Below are 23,469 nucleotides of genomic sequence, written 5' to 3'. Positions count from 1 at the left end.
CATTAAAGTGAATGAAAATATAAGACAGGCTAAACTGAACTGAATCAGCTGAGGAAAGACAACATATGCACTAGACTGCTTGCTAACACACATACACACACAACACACACACACACTCATAAATGCTCATTCATACACATATACACACAAACACACACTCATACACAAATTCTCATTCAAACACGTAGACACACGTACACACACACACACACACGCACACATACGCACACATGCACACACATGCACACACACACGCACACACACACACACACGCACACATACGCACACATACGCACACACACGCGCACACACACACACACACACACATATAAACACATACACATTTATTTCACTGCTTGTTAAAATGTTTTTGTGTGCAGCCCACAGCAGCGGTGCCAATCTCCTGCGATCGGTGCGTAACTCCACACGCTGTAAAGCAGACTAGCAAGCCCTGCAGTTTGGACAACGCGCATGTTAACAAGTCTGCTACACTGCGGAGTTACAGCTCTCATTAAAATAAATACAACCAGCCAAAAGGCTGCAAATACAAGCAAGAGGTGTGTTTAACATGGTCTTTACATTTGCAAAGAATATAAAAAATTATTCTGTTAACACAATTTTTTTAAAATGTAGTTATATAAAAAAAGATATTGATGAAAAGAAGTACACATTTTATTTGTTATTAAATGTTATTTGGTAATATATATGCTATAACACTACTTGCTATTTCTATGGTATTGCAATGTAGAAAACATTCACAAATATGGCTGATAAAATAAAAAATTAAACTCAGTCATGACTTCGTGTAATTAAATGTTATAAAGACAATTACAAAATATAAAAATGTTCAGATTTGAAAATTACTGCAATAACTGGATGTCTGATATTTTGGATTAATTAATCAAGTAAATATGACAAATACATTTCTCGATATTTATAATATATAATTATACATGTCCATAATATTAAGTTACAGGTTTAATAACATTAATTTAACAATAAAAAGAAAATTATAATTACGCACATTAAACAAACACATTCCTTATAAGAACAGGACGTTCTGACCAGCCAGATTTAAGCATTCATTATACCAATATTTAATATGGCATCCCTCGTAAATGTGTCAAAGCTTGTGCGCATGTACACACACAGTTTTGTAAAATATCTTTACTGTAAAATATAGCTCTCAAGAGGATTTCCATCACTGTGATGTTGTGTAAAAACTGATATTTCAAGATGCAAATCCACAATTGAATTATTGCAAATAAATAATGGTGATGGAGGAACAGTATTTGTTTGATCTAATCTCACTCCCCAAACTTGAACAGACACACAGCATCTCCCAGTTTAATAGCTTCGCTCAATGTCTGAAACTTTAGAATTTCAGAAATAATCAAGTGCAACTGGATTTCCCCATAAACTTTAGAGCTAACACAGCATTTGCCTCAGGCCACCACACACACACACACACACACACACACACACACACACACCCACACACACACACTCTTTCTATCTTTTTCTCTCTCACACACACACACACACACACACACACATGCACGCGCGCACACAGAAACACACACACACGGACACACAAACTCTCTTTCTCTCTCTCACACACACACTCTATCTCTCGATCTCTCTCTCTCTCTCTCACACACACACACACACACACAGAAACACACACACACAAAAACTCTCTCCCTCTCCCACACACACTCTCTCTCCTTTTCTGTCTCTCACACACACACTCTCTCTCACACACACACACGCACGCACACTCTCGCTCTCTCTCTCTCGCACACACACACACACACCACTCTCTCTCCCTCACACACAAACACTCTCTCTCTCTCTCTCACACACACACACACTCTCCTTTTCTCTCTCTCACACACACACTCTCTCTCTCTCATACACTCACACACGCACACACACGCACTCTCTCTCTCTCTCACAAACACACACACACACACAAAGCAAGGCCATTTCTCTGTGCCGGGCTTTATGGCACACACTCACATGAATATTAAATACAATGCTCACACACCCCCAAACATTCAGAGATCTCCCTTACCTACCGAAAGGAACTCTAATCATTCCAGCGCAACAGACAACGATGCTTAACACAATAATATTACTCCTAATGATCCCAATGGCAATGGATTTACCAATGGATTTAATAAAATTTATACATTGTAGTTCTTTTTTATTATTACAATTCTTCTTCACGGTTGTTTTGTACTCCGATATACACAAAGTGAGCCACAAATCGCCGCTGTGCTTTCACGGGACACCTGCAAATGGCGGCATGGTCGCTGCCAGTGACGCGACGGAGCCACTGGTTTAAGTGCGCAAGGCCCCCACGCACCGCCATGAATCTGCTAAGCAACGGCTGCGCTACACACCAGAGAGCACCATCCATTTTACTATTAGGTTCAACACATTAGCACATTAATAACAACACTTCAACAAAATGGATCCATCTAACACTGCGCAAAGTACAACAGAACGCAACCTGACAAATACTTACATTATGCAGCCGTTAATCTGGCAGTATTTATGTTCAATTCTTAATATTTACAAATATATTTTCTTGCAAAAAAAAAAAAAAGAAACTGAAAAATGCATTTCGTGTTGTAATAACTCGTTGCCATTAGAAAATGTTGTTATATGACTGGTTTCCACGTTTACAAAAAAATTATAATTATGAGAGCACCCTTACAGGTGGGCGTGGATGTGGAACCTGCCCTTTGTCTATGAGAGAGGTGTGCGCATTTTTTAAAAATCTGGCTAAAGTTATAAATAAAAACGGTTACAAAAATGGGGTCCCCCCCCCTCTTTCCATGGAGGCGTGTGAACAGAATTGGGGGTGTGGGATGGCGGGAGGGGAGGGGCCTGGTTGGGCTGCAGATGGAAGGACAGCGAGCGTGCGTGCCTGTAAACCACGCAGCGGGAGTCCCGGGTCGGACGCCGTGCGAACGCAGCGCGAACGTTGACAGAACCTCGTGCGAAGGTCAGGCGCCATTTGCAATGTGCGTCGTTACGGGAACGAGGCCGTGGGGGGGGGGGCGTGGCGTGCGTGAGTGCGCTCCCCAAAACGGGAGGGAGGGGGGAGAAAAGGGGGGGATGGGGGGGGGGGGAGACTGGCACGACGCGAACTGCAGAACAATCCGCGTCTTAGATCGCGCCACCTGCGCCCACTTACAGGACGAAGCATCCCCGAAATCCGCCCTCTGCACTATCCGCGCCAGACAGAGGGAGGTCGCGGGTTCGAGTGTGCCAGCGTATGCCCGAAACGTGGGCGCGGGGGGCCGCCCCGGGCCTCGCAGTAACAGGCCCCCCGTTTCAGCAAGCGTCCTGGGGTCCCGCTCGCCCCTGCCTGTAAGCCATTTCACAAACCGCAGGCGCAACCTAGACAGGCCCTAACCCAAACCACCACCCACCAGTCGCCCCCAAAACATAAAGACTCAGCAGAGAACTACAAACCCAGGAGGAAAGGCTATGGCTGAATATCAAAATTTTTTAAATGACTGTCTGCAAAATACAAGGACGCGCGAAGGAGAAATGCAATAAAGCTAAAATAAGTCAAACTGACAAAGTCACTCGACGTTTCCCATTTAGCAGGCGCTTCCTACCCAGAGAAACTGACGAAGATATTTCATTTTTACAGTCGGATATTTACTCCCAAAGCAATTCAGGTTAAGTGCATTGTTCAAGGGTATAACGCCAGCACCCCAGTCGAGAAACTAGCCCTCAACCGTTGATTTTGAGCCCAGTTTCCTACCAACGATGCTAACCTACCTCCTCAGTTATAAAGAAGGAATCACAAAATACTGCTACGAAAGGATCTCGTTTTACCGTTGGCCCAACGAGGCAGCTGAGGTCAAAATAACACTTTTCAGAAAAAAAGAAAGAAAAATGTTTAGAAACTAAACATGCTTCTCTATTAATAATTAAAGCACATAAACTGGTCTGTGAAAAAGACACACAATAGGCAATTTCTTAACTCGGCAATGACTATGCATTACAAGTCAATCAAAAAAAAAAAAAAGAACTGCAAGTAAATTGCAAAAAACGAATAAGATCTTTCTCTAAAGGTAGCTTCATAAAAATAATTACAGGAAGTGCTGGTGTTTCCCCTACAGTATTTTTTTTTTTACCACATACCTGTTCAGCACCCTTACCACTGTAGTGTCACTACGCTTATTTACATAATATATTCTCATTTATTTTAAATGCCCTAATATTCTAACCTTCTATTTAGTAAAAATGGATTGCTATCACCAACAAAACCACAACAACGATAAATTAATCAGATTTTCTTTGTTATTATTTAAACGCAAGATAAGATACTCATTACTCAGTTCATAGCCACTGAATTAATGTCTTACATTTAAGTAGCCTCAAAATGAAAATGACAAGAAAGTTTTAAAATATAATATTTAATGTCTCAAATTTATTTTTCTTCTTTTACACTTATATTCTTATATACAATACTAATATCGTAGACATAAATGCAGTGATATCAAAATATGTCTTGCAATGAAAATTGCACCCATATTTATATTAAAACATGCATATTGTTCATTATTGGTTAACTAAACACACGATTTGTACGCAAGTAGTTCCAAAACATACATCTAAATTTTATTACAATATTCTAACCACAGATGGTTCTAGAACATTTTTAAAACACTTTAAAAGGTTCTTTTAAAATTAATATCCATCGCAATTATCTGGATAAGTAGCCGTAAATCCACGAAAATAAAAGAAACTGTCACATCATATTCAAACAAAGATGCAATAAGGATTATTATAAATTGTCCTTATTTCTATAACATGTAATAATATAGTGCTGAATTAACTGTGCATTTAATAGTGGATTCGGTCCATAAATGGTGCATACTTCATGTTAACGTGCGAGAGAGCAAAGCAGAGACAGACTCTGTAGTCTGACGATGTCGTGGAGGGGGGGGGGGGGGGTCCAACGTTATCCACCTTAAAAACGTCTAACAAACGCGAAGACAAAGCGGCCACATTGCGCCTCCCAAACGACACAAACAAGGTGAAGATCATTTTATTAACAGTTTATAGAAACGGGGGGAAAAAATGCAAACAAAACAAAACACGGTATTCAAACACGATACGACAGGCCTGCTCGCACTGCCTGGCACCCATCCCAAAACTGTCTCAGTCTCTCAAAGTCCCTCCAAAACTGCCCTCTTTCACAATTCACGGATGATGCTAACTCTCGCGTAGCAATTAACAGGCCTGAGAACTAAAACCACGACGACAAACAAACATTCAACTCCGGTAAGGGACAGTTTAGCCATCTGAAGGAGGACAGATGTCTACCCTCGTCATTCCGCAGAACTAGCCCGTTTATTCACGTCTTTTCACCTGAGAGAGAACTGCAAACACACACGTGCCAGACAGCCGTGTCTTAAACCGCGGTTCAACGCTCAAGATTTTTCTTGTTTCTGTGCGCGTAACAACCTAGTCAAAACAACTATGTGACCCGTGTGTACAACAGATCCGTGGAAATGCAATTATACATTCACACACATAAATATTTAGAGGAAGATGAGCTACACACATAGTTATACATAACACACACGTACACACGCGCGCGCGCGCACACACACACACACTTACATTCACTGGGACAGCAAAGGTCACAGGTACGCAGGTTCCAGATGAGGAAGAGGAGAAGCGCCCGGAGGAAGGCCTTACTCGTCGGATCCGCAGCCACAGCTGGAAGGGACAGGAGGCCCCCGACCTAGCAACCGGGCCCCCGAATCCCAGCCCGCCAGCCCGCCCGGCGACCACCAACCTCCGAGCCGCGGGACCCGAAGGACACGCGAGACAGCGAGGGGGGGAGGGGGGGCGGGCGCGGGGGGCCGGCGAAGGTAGCGGAGGAAAGCGAGCGCTAAGCTGGGTCCGCTAGTTAACAAGTCTTTGAGGGAAGACTGTTAGAGAGCAGACGATCGGCATGTCTGGTGCATGCTAATACCAGTCCCTCAGCCTCAACTCAAATGCTGGCTCAGGCCTATGAATTATTCAACAGTTTGAAAAAGGAACCCCCCCCCCCCTGCCCCCCCCAAAAAAAATCCCAACACTCCCCACCCCTCCCAGACCCAAATGCCTTCACTGCACTCGTTCACTCTACACCGGGAATAGAATCAAGAGTAACGCCTCCTCCTCTGCTCTCCTCTCTCCACCCCTCTCTCTCTCTCTCTCTCTCTCTCTCTCTCTCTCATTCTCCCCTCCCTCTCAGTCTCTCTCTCTCTCTCTCTCGCTCTCTCTCTCTGTCTCTCTCTCTCTCTCACTTGCTTTCACTCATCATGTCCCCGGAAATAATTTTGCAGAAAACGCAAAACACTATCGCGCAGAAGAAGAGGGAAAAAAAACTCCTAGCGTATGCAGACACGCACACGTACACACACACACACACACACACAGACGCATCATCATCACCGGCGCACGTGACGACTTTCAGCGCATGCCTTTTTCCTTTTTTTTTTTTTTTCCAAAATTCAATCTGTGCGTTTTCCACCCGCTGCCTTTTCTATGTCTTTTGTTCGGAATTGGCACCTGTCCCAGAAACTACAGCCCAGCTCCGCCCTCCCGGGAGAACCACCCAATCAGGCGCCCGTGCCAGAAACTACTGCTCAGCTCCGCCCTCTCGGGAAAACCGCCCAATCAGGCACCCGTCCCAGAAACCACTGCTCAGCTCCACCAACCAAGAGAGAGAGGGAGGGAGGCACAGGGAAATAGAGAGGTAGACAGAGAGAGAGAGAGAGAAGGAGAAAAGGACAGAGACAGAAAGAGGGATAGAGGGGTGCAGACTGCAAGGATCTTTGCGATCTCACCAGGGCCACATCTGAGAATGTGGCCATTTCCACAACTGGCACCAAGAAGAGATAGAAAACAATAATTAAACTGAATGACCACTAAAGACCCCCCCAAAGCAAAGCTGCAGCAGTACCGAGCATCTGGGTATTGGGGGGGGGGGGTCAGGGTCCAGGTGCAGGACAGTCCATCAAAAAGTGTGACTTCACCATGAAAAACTCTATAATACGTATATATACACACACACACACACACACATATATGTATGTACGCATGTGTGTGTGTGTATAGGAATGAATCTGTGGTCTTGTGGGAGACATGTCAAAAAATATCACGCAATCTAAATCTTTAAAACTATGAGAAAGACTGCAACTTACTGCTGGTGCAGCAGAGGGCTGGAGGCTGAGGGTTAAACTCCACTCAGCAGTAAAAAAAAAACAAAAAAAAAACATGAAAAATAATCCCTCCTCTTTTGGCACAGGCAACCATGACTGGAGACAAAGCAGAGGGAGAGAGCGAGAGAGAGAGGGCGCGAGGGACAGGGAGAAGGAGAGAGAGAGAGAGAGAGAGAGAGAGACAGACAGACAGACAGAGAGATGAGAAGGGGGGGTTAAGTGAAAAAGTCGATGCTGAAACAGGAGGTGCAGAGCGAAAGCGCGAGCGAATGGCTTTTCCATCACCCGTCCGACACAGGGTGTACGTGAGAGAGGCGGGGAGAGGAGAGGAGAGGGAGGGAGGGAGGGAGGGAGGGAGCGAGGGAGAGATGGAAGGCGAGAGGGAGGGGCAGCGGAGGGAAATACGGAGAGAGAATCCACTCCTCCGAAACACGGCAGACTGCATCTGCTGGCGCCATTCCACCACGCTAAACCGTCAGAGAAAAGAAAAACGTAAAATGGCAAAAATAATACCGACTCCAGGGGCTCTCTGAAGGCACCTTAAAGCACGCGGCCGAGCAAACGAGTGACTTTCCCGCTCCCTCTGAGAAAACGGAGGAGTGGCCAGACTCGGGGAAGAACAGCCCGTTAAAAAAAGTGCTCATCTCAAACCTGCAGCGTCACTTAACTCTTCTGGGGGCAAACGAAAGCGCCGTTTGACGGGGGGGGGGGGCTAAAGAACTCAGGAAAAGGCTGACGATTCGGCGTCCCAGAAGTACCGCATCAGCAGATTAAAAAAGGCGTTCGGGCTGAAGACTCCTCCGCTCCCCTCCCTCGGTCGCGCTTTACGCTTTCAGCGCGCGGCGGTTCGGACGGCTCTCCGGGGTTAAACCTCGCCGGCCGCGCCCGCCCGCTCTGGCGCGGGTTCAGAAGGCGATGAGCGCCCGGGTGACACGGCTTTCCACTAAAGGAGAAACAGCTGGCCCGGCCAATGCAGCCACCCCAAAATGCCACCTGCCTGGGGGGGGGGGGAGCAACATTAAAATGTCTGAAGTACAGCAGTGCTCTGCTCACCCACAAATATGCCTCATTTGCATATCGCTCCCCCACCACCCCAGAAGCCAGAAACGCACACACTGCTTGCTCTTCATGGCATTCGCAATCTCAAAGGCAGTCTGATGCATTCCTCGTATTTATACAAAGTTACTGCTCCTGTGCACACACCGTGCAGGCTGCAGTATTATTAAAATACACGTATGCACGTGTGTACATACATACAAACACACATGCACGCAACTACACATACATGCATGCATGCACACATGTACATACACACACCTACACATACATGCATGCATGCACATGTATAGAATCTTGTACATAAGCACACACACACACACACACACACATACACACACACACCACTTCTATTGCAGCCCTCTCCTCTCCGTGACCAACATTTGGTTTTTTCAGTTTGTGGCAGATTACTGTAACGCTATTGTAAAACAACTTCCTGCCTCTTCTGGCTGCGGCTCCAGAAAGCTGAGAGGGAGAAAGTCAGACTCAGTCCACAGCACAAACTTTCCCCTCCCATCTCAGAGAAGCTGGGGAGCAGCAGAGAAAAGAAAAGAGGAAAAAAAAAAACCGCCTTTATCTCAAACTCGCGTTCTGGACTATGCCATTTTTTTACCATTTAAAAAAAAATAAACAGAAAACAAAAATCAGCATTTTAAAAACATGCCAGGAAAAGGTGGAGGAGGGGGACTTCATGCAAAAACTGAAAAGGTGGGAAAACATTTCCTTTTATTTTTGTTTTCTTGTTTTTATTTCAGACGGTTCTGTCAAAATCCCTCTCTCTCTCTCTCCCTCTCTTTGTTTATGGAGAGAGTATAGTGTAATTAGAGTTCCTAACATGGCCGTCGCTTGCACTCTCTCTCCCTCCCTCTCTCTCTCTCTCTCTCCCTCTCCCTCTCCCCACGCACGTATTCTATCCGCGATGCGCGCGCACAAGAGGCCAGCCATGCACCCGTTCTGTGCCGGCACCCTTCCTGCCTGCAAAAACGATCAGCCCCGTCTGCAAAAAAACCCACCCCAGCCCACCGAAAACCGGGGAATAAAACGCAGAACACACGCAGATAAAAGCAAAATGCAAGGGACTTTCCTCCTTCTTTCAAGTTTTTGTGAAAGATTGAATTGCTGTCTCGGGCAGAGAGAATTTTTGGGGGGTACGTCTGCTTTGGCAGGAGCAGGACCCCCTTCCCCACACGCGGCTCGTCTACGTCACATCTCGCCATGTCTTTAACCAATTGAAAGATCTACCGATGCGAGGAATCTCATCTCTCGCACGCGCAGACGCGTGCGCGCACGCAAGACAACACACAAAAACACATGCAAACAAAACATGCATGCATGCACGTTAACCCATGCATGAACACGCACACAGAAAATAAGAATCGCACGTATGCACGCGTGTGCAACACACACAAACGCCCGTGCGCACACAAGCACAAGCACGTAAAAGGACAGATGCACTCACACACACACAAACTGTACTTATATAAAATATACTTATATTAATTTAAGTTTATGCTGTGCAAACACATGCATGGATTTAGATCCAGTGCATGTGCACTTAAGACTTCAGTAGCAATGTCAGGTTTTCACGAATACACGCAGAGGTATCTTTTTGGGTTATCTGCAGGAAGGTGCTCTGAAGCTTCTCACTTGTGCAGTCATTACTCTGAGTGTTGCTATCTGTTGCCCCAGCTTGTTGTGGTGTGCGTTGCGTAAAGTTCACATGAGGACAAGGGTTTGCTTTGTGTCAGCTGCCAGATTTCCGCAGAACAGGCTGCTGCGTCACCTCACCCACATAGCGCTGAATCTATTTTCACCAAACAGATAAAACGCACCCACAGAAATACTTCACCTTACATTTACCATTTATCGATTGCTATAACATCCCATACATTGCTTTAAGGAATCTGACTAGATTACCCATTCAGTAAAATCTGCCTTTTGGTGTATCTTGCAAGAGGATCAAGGCTTATCAAACATTTCCCGATAAAATTTCACCTGTCAAAGAATGCACATTAGTAATAAATGTACATATTAAAATCTACTAGCGATAACAGATACTAAACTGAATTGTTTGGGCTAAAAAATATATAAAGACATGTTTGAAGACTGATACTTGTTATTTATGGAATATTAATATCTGTCCATTTCCTAAAAATAAAATAAAAGATATTAGGGTAACAAAATAATGAAAACTATGACATTAAATTCCTGTCTTACAACATAATTACACCCCTTCATATTTAGGTTTACATACTTTCAAAATAATAAGCGCAAAAGAAACTCAAAGTAAATCAAGTAAACTGAACATTGTGCAACTAGAATATTATTATTTTAGAATAACAAAACTGATGATTATGTACATCTAATAATTCTGATACAGGGAAGATTTTGCAGAAACAAAATGGACGCCCCAGTAATGCATTCAGAAATGACCGACCTGCCCTGTTATCAGCAGTCAAACAGCAAATATTTGCCCATTTAATCTTATCTGCTACGTCCTGTAACTGGAAAATAAAAATAATACAATAAACAAAAAGAAAAACCAGAAGACAATAGTCCTTTTACTTTTGCTTGGATATAATAACGGATATGATAATTCAGAGAGGCTGTTCTGTGAGGCTCGGGTCTCCAGCCTGTTCTGGGTCTCATTAAGACAGAGCTTTACGAAAGGAAACATGTTTTTTTCTCATTTAAAATGTAATTTACTTTCGTCATAAGGAAAATCAAGCCTTATAATTAAAACCTTGAGGATATTTCAAAAATAATTTCTCAAAATCTGATATTTAGTAACAATTCATTAGCTGCCAACAGTTCCTTTTGAAATTACTCCACACAGCACAGTAAAAAGCAGTTTTCAGTGCCAGTAACAGTGAATTTAACGAGCATTTTTACAACCCTGTAAGCTGTACCTGACAAACCGATACTGTACATTTAAAGACAAAAGAGCACTGCATTTAAATAACTGTCTTATCAAGTATACAGACATTAAACCACAGAAACCAATTTCAAAGCATGGAATAATGTTGAGCAAAAGGGTAAAATGCATTAATTCACAGAACTCATTACACTTATATGTATGTACATACAGTATATAGCTACATTGATATTCAAATTTCCATAAAATCATTACACTACAAGTGCTTGAAAAAATATTTCCTGACACAATTTTAACTTAGTAAGGCAGAGACTACCTGCAGAAGATAACACAAACTGAGCGGCCCTGCTCTGCTGCTAAAACAAATGTAACTCATCTAATACCACTTTATATTGCAGAAAAGCATTTATCTGAGTAAACAGCGTGGATGAATGTCATTGGCTGGCTGAGAGGAAGAGAGGCAGGCGAGAGAGCGTTTGGGAGGGCATGAGCCAGGGCCGCGGACCCACCATTATTCCAGTAAGCACACGCACACACACACACACACACACACACACACACACACACACACACAGCACATTCATATACATTGTACACACATACACATACACACACTCACACAAACACAAACACGCATACACACATGCAGACGCACACGTACACACACACACACACACACACACATCATATGCATTTTACACACATACACATACACACACACACACACACACACACACACACACACACAGCACATTCATATGCATTGTACACACATACACATACACACACTCACACAAACAACACGCATACACACATGCAGACGCACACACACACACACACACACACAGACAACATACATAGCATACAGACACACACACACACACTTGTGCACTGTACACACACACACAAACAACACAGAGCACATGCATATGCATTGTACACACATACACACACTCACACAAACACGCATACACCCATGTAGACACACACTTATACACACACGCATAGACATACACACAGTGCACTCATTCATACTCAACACACAAACACAGACACACACACGGATATATTCCCTTCTGGCAAACCCAATAAGAAAATCTGAGTTATATGAAGTCATAGAAAGTCATATAAAAGAACAGAGGAATGACAACAGAGACCTTGACCTGTAACTGCTAGGGCTGAGTTATGGAAAAAGATTTAAGAAAGAAAACCACACTGAAGTACAAACACCAAACAGAAAAAACAGTAACCAAATCTTAAAATGGCGATGAAAAAAATGTAACCATTAATTTCTAGAATCGTTTTCTTTTTAAATTTGATTACTACTTTATTATTAAAATTATTTATTTGATTCTTACTTTTCTTCTGCATGTTAGGAGCAGAAGAGAGAGGGGGAGAGAGAAAGAGAGAGAAAGAAAGAGGAGAGAAACAGAGGAAGACCGAGTAGGGTCTACCGGGCGGTCCCTGTCAAAAGCCGCACGTGTCTAAACTGCTTCTCTATTACCACAGGGACCTCGGAGGCCACCGCCTATTGAGACAGCAACAAAGGGCGTGACCTCCGGGGGTCGGAGGTCAGAGCCTATTGAGTGGGGAACAAAAGGGCGTCACCCGTGGGGGTTAAAAAGTGCTCCTGTGGGAGGCCCGGGCCCCTTTGAGTCACGGCTGTGTTTACTTAGAGTAGGTGAAGATCACTAAAACATAAGTAACAGGGATTAAGAGGTTACCCCCCCCCTCCCCTTACCCTGAGGGAGCGTCAGTCAGACATCTCCCCTAAGTAGGGCCCATTACCACTCTCCTCACTCTCTCTCTCTCTCACCCTCTCCCTCTTTCCCTCTCTCTCTCTCTCTCCCTATCTCTCCATTAAGAGCGCCAGACCAGCACGCCAGAGCTCGGCGAGGTGGAGGAGACACGCTACGCTACGCTACGCGACGACCCCGTTGGTACTCAAACTCACGCGCTGCCGCCGCCCTGCCCCGGGAACAAAACGCACGCCAAAGCGACGCCGAAACGAAACCCGCCAGCGCAAAAAATTAAACAACGTGATAAATAATGCCGTACGCAGGCGCGAGCCCAACTGCTGTCCGTCGAGAGCGCCGCCGCGCTAGCAAAGGCTAGGACAGCACACGACGTTAAACAGAAGCAACTATTTACCCTTTAAACGCCCGGCACCGGTTCACACTCACAACTGTAAAACTGAAAACAGTTCAAATGATCAAACATTTGATCATTTATGATGTGAACACAAAGCTCTAACACGTGCTTGAAAGGGTAGCGTTAAAAAAAAACATCTCGATGGCTGTCGGATCAAACTTGACAAATGTCTACTCCTGTCCCACAAAATCACAAGTTAAATAAACGTACTTGCGATTAAACTGGTCGCTAATGCAACACAAAGACGAAGAAATATTTGCTTATTGACAGCCACTGCTTGACTGTAGCCACAGTGGACCATCTCTTAAAATGGGGGAAAAAATGACTGAAATCACAAAATGGAGGATGCAGTGAGTCAGGAACGACATGGCCGCTCCGGACCCTTCTGTAAATGTACCGTACACAACATCAATAAAGACGCCACGCACTTTCACATTTCAATAGAACTATCGCAACGTTCTTTTGTTACGCTTCTACCTATAACAATATTTAACAATGTATGTTAATTATGAAACAAAGTGATTTTCTGAAACATCAGTATGGATATATTATTCATTTTAACACGTGTGCGTGAAAAACAAGTTAACCTTCTGCTTTCTGAAAGAAAATATAAAAAACAGAAAGATAATGAAACTGTTCTTTTATCAACGATGGATTGTTAATAGTTAAAATGGTTTATAATGGATTCAGTCCTACTTAAATACAAATTGAAAAGCCAACACAGAGCATAACTGATCTTTTTTGCTGATACATTTAACAACACAATAGATATATATGAACCACAAAAAATTAAGGGCATTTCCAATTATGATTTTTATTAAAGTAAATGATAAATAAATTTTTTTATTTATATTGTAGAGTTATATGTTGACCACAAAACAATTAAGTTTCCAAATTTGTAAAAGGTAGGCAAGTTAATATTTTTATTAAAATTATGTTGCATTACACCTTAATTCTCAAAATATGATCGGCAATAATCAATAAAAGAAAAGGAACACTAGTGTGTACTCGCCATAGTCATCTGAACACTTACTGACTAAAAAAGAGAAAAAATGCAATTTATTTGGCCACATTAAAGAGAATTATACATATAAACAGCAGTCTTTTCTATACATTTGCACCTGTATACTGTACAATATATTCTACAGAAAGCTCTTTATTTTTGTTTTATGCCCATGTAAATATTATAATGGACTGAACTTTATGAACAGTAAAAAGCAAATGCATTTATTTTTACACCTCGGACTTCATGATGACAGAAATGAAAAAAATTGGGAAAACCAAAAAATCCAGTATTGGCTACTAAAATTTATCTCAGCATTTTCCCCCCATTTTTTATAATGTTAAATATTTATCACCAAACACATTTACAGAAATTACAACAAACGTGTAGCAGGGTTACATCATCCCTGAAAATATGTTATACAGTCTTTTCATATTTACACATATACACACATACATACGAATATATATATATATATATATATATATATATATATATATATATATATATATATATATATATACATGTATATATACATACATATATACATATATATTCTATTAAATATTATTCTAATAAGAATGTGTAATTGTATATATATATATATACACACATACCTATATACGTATATATTCTATTAAATATTAATCTAATAGGAATGTGTGCTTGTATATGTTTATATATATATATACATATATATATATATAAGCACATATATTTATCTTTATCATTAGAATAATATTTAACAGAATATAGGAACATAAAATATAAGATAAGAGATGGCTTTGTGGTGAGTATTATATCACTAATTATGGGTATGTTCAGAGAGCCACCATTTTCTTCATTATAATACACTGCAATGAATTTATTATACCTGAAGTATATGCAGAAATTACACAGTGTATAAAAAAGGTGGAAACTACATTTTCTGTGAAAATACCATACATTTAATGTCAGACAGTTTAATGTCTGACCACTGGAGAAATTCACTCCTCATTTTCCTTGTTATATTTTACAGAATAAACATTGTATAGCAATAAAATGTGATATTTTAATAATGATTGATTTGATTGTATTGTATTTACACTAAACAGCACGTTACAATTCTTAATGAAAAAAATGAAGATTGTATATGATTACAGACAAATAAAACCAATATTTGCTAAATATTAACCCAGTGTAAACCAACTGGATTTGTGCATAATTCTTCCCAGAAATTCACAGTGAAAGCTACAATATTTACTTATTCTGTAATTCCCCGTATTTCAAAGCACCAACAAGTAAATGTCATAGCCTGAATGGGAGTCAAGAAATTAATTATTTTACCATATTATTTTTTAAAATTACATTTACATAGGCTGCCGCTTTTTAATAAAGCATGTGGCAGATATATTTCAGTTATTATGAGCACGTTACTCATGCTAAAAATAATTCTTGTATATCATTTCAAGCAGAATTTTTGCTTTACATTTTGTTCCACTTTATTTTATGCACATGCAAACTACTGTAAATGTAATATACAAATGATATGCCGACTAATTGAATACAATTTTTGTAATACACATATAAAATAACAAATCAGATCTCACATCATAATAACAATTATTAACATGCAGCCTTGACATTATTTCAGTAAACATGAACTCTAATCAGAACAAGTCACTTTTGTGTGGAAAACTCAGCGGACTCCAGCAAAATCAGGGAAATGCCATGAACTGACAATTTATGATCGATTATTATATTTTATTACAAATTCTGCTTTTGTGATAATCACAACAAACAATACCATTTTAATAACTGAACTGCTCAAAAATAAATCTATATATTTTACCATTTTCCATGCATAGTACAAATTACCTGAAGTCAGATAGGCAAACGAGACTGATAAAATTTAGGTTTTAAAGAATTGAATTATCGATACTAATTGGTATTAAACAAAAACACATTATCTGATATTTTCATTTGTTTAAATGGGGAATCTACTCATTTAAAGTGACCAATAAATAAATTAGTTTTCATGTTCTACAATTAAAAAGAAATACATCCTAAAAAACAGGTTAAAGAAATGCTTAGTATCATATTTTCTTGAACCATGTTACAGAAGTCTTATTATTTGAAACACACCTAGAGTAACTGTCACAGCTATCCTGACTCCTTAATAAAAGGGAAATAAAACAAATCTTCAAAGTGGGAAGTGCACTGAACTGAAAGTATGCATAACGACGCAACTGAAGGATAAAAATAATCGAAAGGTTTTGAGGTCCTCGGTACATTTGCAAGTTCTTACAAGTGCAGCACGCTGGTTTCACAGTCGAAATGCGAGGGCTTATTCAGGCAAGGGTTAAGTAAGTAAACACATTTATCTGGGCCATTTCAAGCCCCTAACAGAAAAAAGGGACAAGAGAATATCCCACCCCAAAAAACCAGACTCACCTTCCATACAGGCTGTGGGGACCGCAGCGAGCCTGAAGAGGGTTTCACGAGAAATGGCCCTCTCCGAAATTCTCCCCGCCGTCCCGACTGTGCCTCCCAGCCCAGCAGTGTCAGGAGCAGGACAAACTCCCCCACCCCTCCTCCCCCCCCCACACCCACCCCCAACCGGCTCCCCCTGGTGCACTCCGATGCAGGCACACTGTACTTTTCGACACTGCGCTTCTTCGGCAGACCAGCCGAATATTTCCCCTTTCGAGAACGCTAGAAAGCTTAGCGAAGGAGCGCGGGTCGCACCGAGGGGGAACCGCTAACGCTCCTCTTCGGCGCTGACTCACGGGAGACCGTCTAAGGCCAGGGGCGCACCTCAGCGCGAACTCATCGACCGTCGGCCCGGGCGGTCGAAAGACGGGCGACGGGGGGCGGGCGGCGGCGAGGCGTGAATTTCGGACGCGTACCCCCGTGAGCGGCGCCGCCCTGCACGGCAGGGGAACGCTAGCGAGAGCGGGTCGAAACGCACGGCAGGGGAACGCTAGCGAGAGCGGGTCGAAGCGCACGGCATGGCACGGTCCCGGTCCGGGAAAGAGCTGATCGAGCAAAACTCGGGGAAGGTTTAAAAAAAAAAAAAAAAAAAAGTCAACGACACAGAGAGAAGACGAGAGAGAAGACACCACTGGCCGCGCGCTCAGAGAGCCCGCGCTGAACGCACTGAACCGCGGGAGCTCCTCAGAGGCGCGACGATTTCACATCCGATTAAAACAAACTCTGCGCAGACGATATTCTTCCAGAGTCTGATATGAAACGATCGCAAAACTGAACTCTGGAGTATGAGGTTCGGATGCTGCGCGACACGGCGAAACTAAATACTTTTCCATACTTTGAAAGCACTAACTTAGTAGCACATCTTTGAAATGATCAACCGAGATTACTGACTACATTTCGGTCCTTTTTACAATGAGGACCTTGCATTGTAAGGATTCAGATTCATTTTTTTTTTACTTCTATTTCTGTCACATCACTACCGAACACATCACCAGATACACAAAGCAATGCGGTGCCCGACACATCGACCAAGAACGCAGGCTACTATAGGCTAACGTCTACAACCCTGTACTCTAAGTACCCTGTACTCTAAGAGTTCCTGTCCTTTTCGTTTATTGACTCCCACACTCAGAAAAAAAAACAAGATACAAAAATCACAATGATTCCCACATGGGGATCGCCAACCCCACCAAACGCAGTCACACAGACGAATGAACGCTACTTTTAAAACCACCGAACAGATCTTCACTAACGTCCCTTTCTCTTCACAGGCAGATACGCATGATACCTGCGCTGTCCCTCAAGTCCGGAGGACTACCAGCGCTGACCTTCTTTTATCTTCCGGCCTGCCAATCAGAAACGAGACGCGGAGCGAGCGGACGCGGGCCGCACACGCCCTGTGCGTGTGCCACGTCACGGCTTCCACACGGAACGGGACTCCAGGACGATTCACAAGATGGCCGCGGCAACGCGCTAAAATGGACCCCGTTACAGAATGCAAAATAACCTCCCAGTTCAGTGTATTTATAGGTATAGGCTGCTTGTTGGGTGGTACAGAGGTATAAACCATACAAAAAAGCAGGTGGGCAGCCCATATTAAATATGAAATACATACATAAATACTGCCCAACCCTGAGTCCCACACAGGACAGGGAAGTTCCCCCACCAGCCCCTCAACACCGATATCTGTACCTACCCCTAACCTTAACCCTAACCCGAACCCAGAGACACCCCCAAACCTGAGCCAGCATGCACCATGAGTCACACAGATACACAGGATAATTATTATTAATTAATATTCATCGATGGTAAAAAAAAAAAATGTAGCAACCACCAAATGACCAGAAATAAACCCACACATCACACAGTTCTGTTCCCGTATTAACCAGACGTGTTCAACAAGTTTAACCTTCAAAAGCACATCCATAATTTTATTTTTCCTCAAAATGTTCATGAATTTTAGATAACAGCCTGAAAAGGCGGTGCATTGTGAATACAAACAGAAGAAGCCAAGAGAACAATTAAGTTAGCAATCATTTGCCCACTATAATTCAGTTTAATAAATCATAGCTGTTCATTGCTTTTAAAAACAATCGACTGATTTTGACACGGTGAAAATCCCTCCCCTTGCCGATGAGGCATCCATTTTAATTAAATGAATGTCATCGGTGGGCAAAATGGAACCTTACATTTTCACAGTAATAGTAAACTCTGAGGAGAGAACGTAGCTCGCAACGAAGGTTGGCCTTGTTGAATGCCCGCCACGTCACGTCAATTCAACGCCGCGGCAAAGCTACCTCAGAAGGCTCAGCTGCGCAGAGACATAGTCGTAAATAACAGCATTAAACTACTAAAAATAAACGACATCACGTTCAAAAATGCACAAACTATTTTTTCGCACAGCTGAAGCAAGGTCTTGTCAAAGCAACTCAGGGAATTATTAAAACGGAAATAGAACCGTAGCCTTCATCAGCTACCTTCCTGAGTAGATGCAGTGTAAAGTAAATCCGTACTGGGAGGCTGGCTCTCAACCCTGACGTGACTCTCCTCGTGTGGACAGAGGGGTGCGATTCCCTGCCATGGTACTTTCTGCACTGTGATCCCTCTCTCTCTCTGCTTCCCCTCTGTCCGAATAAACAGAAAAACACATGAGGAGGGTAGACCCCGTTCTTCCAAAAGGGGAAACTCTCAGGAGTACGAAGTCACCTATTACCAACCCCCACCCCCACCCCCCACCCCCCCTCACATTGGCACCACAGCTTATCCCTTTATTTCATAAGACAGTGCTGATACACGCTTGTTAGTCAGGGGGCTTTTACCCGCCGAGACTGAAACTCCTCAAGTCGAAGCGGAGACGTACCGTTCAGTCTCTGCTACACGGCAACACAGCCAGGGTCAGCGCTTTCAGTTACTCAGCAGAATAAAAACCACTGGAGTCACTGGAGACTCCGATCAACTGCTGGCGTGAAAGATGACCAAAGATAACTGGCCAAACGAACAGACAAATGGGTGCAAAACAGGAATAATCCGTACTGATTACGCACACTACATAAATGGCTCATCCATACACTACACAAAAATGCTCGAGACACACACACACACACACACACTCACACACACAAACTCACACACACACACACACACACACACACACACAAACTCACACACACACACACTCACACACACACACACACACACACACACACTAGACAGACACAGCACTGCGCAGCACAGACCGCATCACGATCGTCACCCACCCGCGTGGCGAGCCTGGGCCGGAGAGTGCAGTCGGCGCGTCGGCCCATTGCGTTTTATCTTTCCCGTTTAATTGCTGTCCTGATTGCGTTTCCTTCGGAGAAGGCCTCGGTCTTTATCAGGAAAACGCTGAGGACAGCAATTTACTCTACTGCCCCCGGTGTCTGACTGCGGTACCACGCCCCCGTTCAGCCAGCTCCCTCACAAAAAAAATCTGTCGAGCCCTGGCACCTGGCCACCGATTTAAAAATAAACCGGGATAATTTGGCTGCGCTCTGCTCCACATATTTCAGATACAAAATTCAGATACATATTTGAAATACACATTTCAGACACATATTTGACATACGCACTTCAAATGCATATTTGAAATGCACATGTCAGATACATGCGTCTCTCGTGTCTCTTGTATTTGAAATTCTGTCCATGCTGCCAGTTGGGAGTGATCAGGAATGGGTGGGGTGGGGTGGGGTGGGGTGGGGGGGGGGGAGCCAGACAGCCGTCCCGTCCGGACACGCCTTTGCCCCCGCCATCGGCTGAGAGACGGACAGAGTGTGCCAAGCAAGTGCCCCCCCCCCCGCCAGTCACATATTCATCAAGTACAGACACTAAGGGAGGGGGGGTATCACGGGCGGGGGAGACAAAAACAAAAAGAGGGGAACGAGGGAGGGGAGAGAAAGAACCATTACGCAGAAAAAAAACAAGGGCACAGAAAGAAGAGAGGCGTTTGAGTCCACCTTTCAACTGCCGGAGTCCCCAAGGGGTCCGCCCCGCTCCATGATGCTGCCTTTTTTTTTTTTTTTTGCACATAGTTTTTTTATTTATTTTTAAATTTGAATTGAGTATCGCGGAGACAGGCGGTTGGTCGAGGGCGAGGCGGGGGGGCGGGCCGGGGGGGGGGGGGGGCCCTGGCCTGAGGAAACGGCCGCGGCCCTGGCCGTCACCCACGCTCGGCACAGCCACAAACGGCCGCTCCCCTGGCAGCGCGCGCAGATAAGGAGTCTAATCTGCTCCCCGGATTTTGGCCCTCGCGGAAAAGGGGGAGGGGCGAGGTGGGGCGGGGCCGGACTGGCACGGCACGGTCAGCCCAAACTCGCTCGCTCGCTCACCCGGACGCAGCGCCCCTCGTGGCAGACTGCAGCACAGAGGAATCATGGGAAAGGACAATAACGCTGACCTTTTTAAAGAACGTACTCCTCGTCCGGTGCTAGCGTAGCCGACATAATGAGATGAGATCATCTCTGAGGAGTGTAAAAGACGCGCACCCAGCTGTCGATGAGGGGCACATCGACAGAGGATTAAACGGAAACAGAAAAAAAAATGCACACTCTGTTTGATCCTTTATTTAACAAAACAAAAGCAAACTTGTGAAACGTACGCCTCCGTCAGAGTCTACAACATCACAGCCAATCCACTAGAGCTGACTAAACAGACTGCATTTTATGAAAGGAATTATTTGATGTCCGAACTGTTTGATGTGTTCAGTGACTGATCAAACCGATCGAACGTCACGTCCCTGGGGGCAGCGTCAGCACACACTTCTGTACTGCCCCTCAAGTAGAACCTTCTGCCCTCAGCTAGCATCTCCTGCCCCGAATCGTCTGCCCCTCAGCTAGAACCTTCTGCCTTTCCACAGATCCACAGATTACCAACAGACCCTTACATTTGACAAAAATCTTTTCTTTTTTTTCTCTGTGGAGACCTTTTTAAAGACAGAAGAACTTCCCTGTCCTTATGACACAAACTTTATGGGCCAGAGTGTTATTATAAAATGTTTCAAATAATGAATACCCCAGGCCCAGGAAAGGAATATAGAGAGTCTGTGATTAAGGAGACGTTGTGGAGAGCTACACAGATCCACCGTAGGATTAATTACAGGGACCCGTCACACACACTCTCTCTCTCTCTCTCTCTCTCTCTCACACACACACACACACACGCACACACACTCGCACGCAGACACAGACATGCACACACACGCGCACACACGCACACACACACTCTCTCTCTCTCTCTCTCTCTCTCTCTCACACACACACACACACACACACACTCGCATGCAGACACAGACATGCACACACATGCGCACACACACACACACTCTCTCTCTCTCTCACACACACACACACACACACACACACTCTCTCTCTCTCTCTCTCTCTCTCTCTCACACACACACACACACACGCACACACACACTCGCACGCACACACAGACATGCACACACACGCGCACACACACACACGCAGCGCTCCCGAATTCTGCCCCGGTTCGTGCCCGTGTCTCAGTCTGGCACAGACAGACTGGCACTCGACTCCGAGTGAGACCGTAATGAGCAGCTGGCACCGATCCCCTCTCGCCACCATTTTATATCCCGGCTACCAACAAAGGTATTACAGCCCCGCAACCGCCATATATTCACTACTGAGAGAGAGAGAGAGAGAAGGAGAGAGAGAGAGGACAAAGGAGTGTGTGTGAGAGAGGGAAAGACAGAAAGGGACGGAGAGAGATTTGAGAGGGGGAAGACAGAGGGAGAGTAAAAAAAGAGGAGTCCTGCATAATGAGGTGCCTGAAGAAGGGAGAGAAGAAACAATGAGAGAGTGAGAGAAAGAAAGATAGAGGAAGAGAGAGAGAAAGTTAGTTCTTCAGGATGTTAAGATTTTTTATTCCCCCCCAGTCTGATACCATTGCCCTGTAAGCCTTTGTGACTGGAAGAAATGCAAATAGCGTTGACCTGCTCACATGCAGTACACTTCAGGCTATTGAAATGAGTTCCCTCCTCCCCCTGCAACAGCGCCCCCTGCTGCCAGCAGCATCCACAGCCAGAGACGACAGCATGATGTCTGAGATCCAGCCCCCCGCCCTGAACCCAGAATCAACATACTCCATGTCTTCCTCCGAGACATCCTCCTGTCTCTCCCCCAACCCAATATCACTCAACACCCCCTCTTACTTTGAATGGACTGTATCAGTGTTTTTGTAAATATGCCATTTATTGCATTTTCATCATGTTTTAGTGTATTTTATCAGGAGACCTTTAACTGTAACTCTTCTTCTAATACTCCATCTCATTTATTTTCCCCCCTCCTTCTTATTCTTCTAATTACTTATTATTATTATTATTATTATCATTATTAATATTATTATTATTATTATTATTATTATTATTATTATTGACACACAATTAAAAACGGATTAAATGGTTTTTTATATGTCCTCATCAGATGAGTAATTCATATGTTCTCCTTTTTATTCTCATTTGCTCTCCTTCTATAAGTATTTAGTCCATGCTGTTCTTCACACTGCGCTGTAGTCCTGGATGTTTCTGTTAGGTCTCAACAGGTTTAAGCAGTGTATTTTTTCACATATTATCATAACCTGCACACACAAAACTTAAGATTCTTCTT

At 43.7% G+C, this 23,469-nt stretch overlaps 1 long non-coding RNA gene across 5 annotated transcripts; it reads left to right on the top strand.

The window, feature by feature from the left end:
- The first annotated feature begins 8,524 nt into the window (after nucleotides 1-8,524).
- Nucleotides 8,525-23,267, top strand: LOC135259849 (uncharacterized). 5 transcript variants are annotated; one of them, XR_010331402.1, is made up of 3 exons: nucleotides 8,538-9,014; nucleotides 13,047-13,121; nucleotides 18,083-23,267. It is a non-coding gene; the product is annotated as an uncharacterized LOC135259849 (long non-coding RNA). The 5 variants fall into 5 exon arrangements; XR_010331400.1 differs by having other exon boundaries at nucleotides 18,079-23,267; XR_010331404.1 differs by lacking the exon at nucleotides 8,538-9,014 and adding an exon at nucleotides 11,616-11,700.
- The last annotated feature ends 202 nt before the right edge of the window (nucleotides 23,268-23,469 follow it).

The sequence above is a fragment of the Anguilla rostrata genome, chromosome 7 (assembly GCF_018555375.3).
Source record: "Anguilla rostrata isolate EN2019 chromosome 7, ASM1855537v3, whole genome shotgun sequence".
NCBI lineage: Eukaryota > Metazoa > Chordata > Actinopteri > Anguilliformes > Anguillidae > Anguilla > Anguilla rostrata.
This window is presented reverse-complemented; position numbering and strand designations above follow the sequence as displayed.